This window comes from Mastomys coucha, unplaced genomic scaffold, assembly GCF_008632895.1.
Source record: "Mastomys coucha isolate ucsf_1 unplaced genomic scaffold, UCSF_Mcou_1 pScaffold6, whole genome shotgun sequence".
In the NCBI taxonomy this organism is placed as follows: Eukaryota; Metazoa; Chordata; class Mammalia; order Rodentia; family Muridae; genus Mastomys; species Mastomys coucha.
In genome coordinates this window covers 87,730,729-87,736,182 of record NW_022196912.1, presented here as the reverse complement: position 1 = coordinate 87,736,182, position 5,454 = coordinate 87,730,729, and positions in this window count along the sequence as shown.

The following is a 5,454-nucleotide window of genomic DNA, read 5'->3' as shown; positions in this document are numbered from 1 at the left end:
ACATCAAATATATATCAGAATTATTTTTGTATCAGTACCAAGAACAGCAATACATTCTATTGGCCCTATAGTAAACCGTCAAGGTGTGGTCTGAAAACATTAGAAAGACACAGACATTTAGAAACCACTTAGCAATATTTACCAGGTGACAAAAGAGGTTGCTACACATTTTGGTAGGGGGGTGGGGAAGATGACAACTAGGTATTAGGTGAATTTCCAAATCAACAATACTCAGCTTGAACCAAAACACACACACACACACACACACACACAATGTATTCTTATAATGTCCATCATGTCCAAACACTGAGAACCCAGCTTCTTCAAACATGCTGTCTCAGGCACATGCTGTCTCCATAGATGCCCATCTCCTGTCTGTCCCAGGAGTTCTTCCAGGCTTCCCAATGGCAAGAGAAAGATCAGTGAAGGCCACCACCGGAAGCTTCCCTCAAGAACAGCCACAAGCTTCAATACAGAGCCCAGAAAGAAAGGTAAATTCCAGAAAGGTAAAACATCTAAGTGGCTATCGTATGTCAAGCACATATTTGTTAAAGGTATGTGTAACAGTCACAGAATGGCAAAAGAACAAAAAAATGATAATATACAAAAGTGATGATGTAATCTACCCCACTGGCATTACAGATTCCAATGCTCAGACTCAAAAGCTTAAACCACTTGTCCGTGGACACAAATATTTTCCAGCACATTTCTGGCAGAGCAGTGTTCCTTACAACAGGTTATACTATAATTATGGTTCATCACTTCAGCCCATCATACTGAAATATAGTTATTCAATCCATGTGAAAATAGAGATACAGACCCTGCAAGAAGCAACTTGATGCTTCCAGTGTCCAATTATACTACTTTTCAAACATATATTAAGCCAACTATTCATGAAACATTATCTATCTTAATATTTGATACCACCATCATAAGTACTTCCCAGATGTAAAAGTGTTTAGTATTAATACAAATGTTGGAAGAAACTTGCACAGGTAGTTCATTATAATTTCAATATATTACTGCTGTAAACTTACAGGTTAAAAACAGTCATCCCAACAGAGCTGAGTGTTTAATCAGACATATACAAGACAGACAAATGAGAACTTGGGCTTGCACCAATCCAGAGGCCCCCCCCCCCCAGCTAAATCTACCCCCAGGCACTGCAAAACAAACACAAATGCGGGACAGAACTGTAGCACTGGAAAGATGATGTGCTTTTTGTGCTCCAAATTATTATTTTCGAGACAGGGTTTTTTCTCTGTGTGGCCCTGGCTGTCCTGGAACTCACTCTGTAGACCAGGCTGGTCTCGAATTCAGAAATCCACCTGCCTCTGCCTCCCACTTTAAAGGCCTGTGCCACCGCCGCCCAGCTGTGCTTCAAATTACTAAACAGTAGAGCAGACATCAAGGCAACACAGGCAGCATCTAAGATGTGAGTGTGTGGGTGTGTGCTCACTATCTTCCTGGTCCGCAGTTTCCTCCTCTGTAACTACAGAAATCATCTCTGGCAAAGGCCCAGAATACAGAAAAGGTAAAAGTGTGAAAATGAAGTGTTCTGTCTGGTTAAAGGGAGGTGAGGACCCAGCCCTACTTCACTATAGAGTGAACCCTCAGAAACCCTAAAATCCTAAGGCCTAGAAAACAACCATTTAAGTTCTATGATTCTTCAGTGGGCTTCTCCTCCATCCAGAAAGTAGTCATGTTTGAAATCTGAAAGCCCGAGTTTGAAAAGACTGCTTTTTTTTTTCTCTGAACCCGCGGAAAACCACTAATTTTCATCACGTCAAAATCATTTATTCTTCTCAAACAATGCCAACCTCTTTATACTCTAACCACGTTTAAAAATATACCCCAACTAGCAGGAAATTTGGGGTGGGGGCAGCAACGAAGACTGCTTAGACTCCGACCTCTGTGGATTTCTAAGTGCCTCGTGGTATTTGAGAAAAGAGGAAAAAAATACTTCGGATGGTGAAATTTGCAAAACAATCTAAAACTCCAGTTGGCAGAAGGCTCTCCACAGTCAGCTGTCTTTCAAGGAGAGGATCCGAGTGTATTTACAACCAACAAGCAGAAGCGAGCCAAGCCTCCACTAAACTCTACCATAAAGAACTTTCCTCCAATATACCAGGCCAAAATGATGCAAAACCTGTAGTTTACTTCAACGGGTTTGCTCCAAGCCGGAATAATGAATGAACTGGAGGTATCACTACTGAGTTGGGGGCCTCACTTTCAACCCAGCGGGTGAGTCTCCAAATCCAGGGGACTCACGGGCTGGTCGGCTTCAAAGGGAGACCCCGCTGCAGGCTCCCCGAAAGTTGCGCGGCCGCTGGTGTCCGCCCCGCCCAGCCGAGGGTCGCGCCCCCTCCCTGCCGCCGCACACGCCCCGCCCCCGCCCCGCCGCGCGTTAACCCCTCGCCGCCCGGCGCGGGCTCCGGGAGGAGGCCGCCCAGGGGGTGGAGTTGTCGCGTCTCCTCCCGGGATCGCCCGGGCAGACGCCCGGCTTGTTTACAGGCCCTAGGCCTGGCCGCCGCCGCCACACAGGCCCGCCCGCCCGCCCGCCCGCCCGTCCTTTCCCTCGCCCTCGCGCCGCGCTTACCCGGAGCAGCCGCGGGCGAGCGGGTCCCTCGGTCGGCCGGGGCGGCGGTGGCGACTGCGGCCGGGCACGGGGTCCCGCGACGGCGGCCGGGCCCGGGCGGAGGAGGGGAGGAGCCGGGTTGGGTCCGGGCCCCCGGCTCTCGGAGCCCTCGCGGCTCAGATCATCCGGGCGTCGGAGCGGGAGGTAGAGAGCGGGGCCCGCGGGAGGCGGAGGAGGCGCCGAGGACTCATCGCTTTCCGCCCCACCTGCCTGGGCCCCCCTCCCCCCGCCCCAGCCACCCGATCCCGAGCTGCGGACCCGGCCGGCGCGGAGACCACAGCGTTCTAGCTCCTGCGCGCGCTCCCGCCCCTAGCGCCGCCGCCGCCGCCGCCTCTAGCGCGGCCCCGCGCACGCGCGCTCTCGACGGCGCTGCCCCTCTCCCTGCCCGGCCCCGCCCCGCGCCGCCGCTTCCCCCACCCCCGGCCCTGCAGCTGCGGCGCGGCCCAGGGGCTGGAGAGACCCGGATGTGGGAGGGCCGGAACTGCGGCTAGGGCGGGGGAGGGGCGGCGGTGACGTCACTGCCCTGCGCGGCTCCTTAGCCGGCTGCTGTGGGGCCGCCGGCGCCGCGGGCTGAGCCCTGGGGAGCCTTGAAGTCCTGGGTGCGGGCCAGGCGCGGGCGGGCGCGCGCGGCCTTTGCGCGAGGTCGCCTCCAAACCCGGCCGTCGTCGTCCACACCCTACTCTTTACACCCGCCTACAGACGCCAGTCTCCAGGTGCCGTCTCGGTGTGGGCCCGGCGTCCGGGAGTCAGCCTGCCCCTTCGACCCCAGGAGGCCCACGCGGGTACCACGGCCATACCGCAGACGTGCGTGTGCAACCAGTTCACGCCTTGGGACGGGTGCCTAGAGCCTCTCGCAGGTCGTCCCTGAGTCGCTCTAGGGGTTCTGAATTGTATATACGTGCGCGTTAGCAGGGTCACGTGGTTCGGTCTCAACGGGCACTTCCAAAGATCTCCCGTGGGGGTTAATGGAACCGAGGGTTTTTTTTCAAAATCTAGGGGATAATCAGAAATGTGACAGCTGCTTTCGTGAAGAGCTAGAGATGAGCTACAGGTAATTGAAACTGCACGTGCAGGCGGCCCAGATCCAGTTGAGCTAGCTAGACCACAGAAAACCCGACCCACGCTGCTTGCCGACGCCGGGATAGAATGACAAACCCTAGGCAGCCAATGAATCAGAGCTTGGAAAGCAGTACATCACCAGTATGAGTTCCCATTGGCTGGGGTGCCTTCCCAGCTTTTCAGTCACCGGCTTAACCCTTACACCAAATTCGCAGGAATAGAAGTTTAAGAGCGATTCTGGTTATAATACAAAGAAAAAGCATATATTCCGCTGAAATAGGCTAATGCTTTTTTTAAAGGAAATACTAAAACTATTAGCCAAAGTGAGTTCAGGCCAGTAACAAGATGAATTGCAGTAAGGCCTTTCCTTTTTCTCTGGTACTTACTGCAATTTGCACCCTGCTACTTTGTGTCTCTTACAAACCACTCCATTGTCTTGACTCTTAGATCAAATGCAGCCTGCTTTTCGCGGGCTGTCATTTCGCAAACTATTTCTCTATTTTGGATGTTGTGGTAACCGTTTCTGATATTTTCACCACGACTTTTGGAAGATGATTCTCTTTCTTCACTTTTACACCTGACAGCTAATGGCAGGACCACATGTGACTGACTGCCAGTTCCCAGCAGACCAGTATCTTCACTGACCCTCCAAATCACTCAGTGTCTTGGAAATAAGATGAAAGTGTAACATCTCCAAGTATATAAAGTGAAAATAAAATTCACTATACAGTTCCTAATTCTTTTCTATACAAGTGCAAAAAAAATGAAATTAGATATAAAATCTTTTCATAAATGCTGCTTTATTGGATTAATTATATATTCTATACAATACATTGTTCAGCTTTTGTTGTTAAGTGGTGATACTGGGGATTAAAACCAGGTCAAGTCCTCAGCCACTAAGCTCTGTCCTCAGCCCTGGTTAGGGTTTTTGTTATATGCTTGATTTGTTTCGTTTTATTTTTGAGACAAGGTCTCTGTAGCTCTTGCTGGCCTCAAACATACAGAGATCCTCCCAATCTGCCTCGGGATTGCTGATATGGCCACCATACCTAACTCAATTCTTAGTACTTTTAGTACTTAAACAAGTTACTGCATGATGAGCATACAAAAGTTATGTGACAGCCACCATTTAGTGCCGTGTGTGTGTGTGTGTGTGTGTGTGTGTGTGTGTGTGTGTGTGTTTCAGGACCGAGCCTTGGATTTCCCAGGCTCACCTTGAACTCTTGTGAAACTGAGACTTACTTTAACTGGTCCTCCTGCTTCCACATCCTTACCACCACACCTGTCTACAGTGCTCTTAAAACATTTTCTGTTGAGCTGAGTCACCTTTGGCAGTATACACTGTAGGAAATTGGGAGGTTTTTGTCTGGGTTCTTTTAGGTTTACATTCCTGTAGTCTTTCTGTTCTATCTTTGTTAAAAAAAAAAAATCTTAATTATGCCGGGCAGTGGTGGTGCACGCCTTTAATCCCAGCACTTGGGAGGTAGAGGCAGGCGGATTTCTGAGTTCGAGGCCAGTCTGGTCTACAGAGTGAGTTACAGGACAGCCAGGGCTACACAGAGAAACCCTGTCTCGAAAAAACGAAAAAACAAAACCTGAGTAACAGAAGAGGTAGAAAAAAATATATGATATAGTATCTAATATATGGAATATAATGATGAAATTTTTTTCAGGAGTCTGTCTTCCCAGTGCATCCCACAGCCACTCAGCTGTGCCCACCAAGCCTCTGGACGCTATGTGTAGGGATAGTGTAGTGT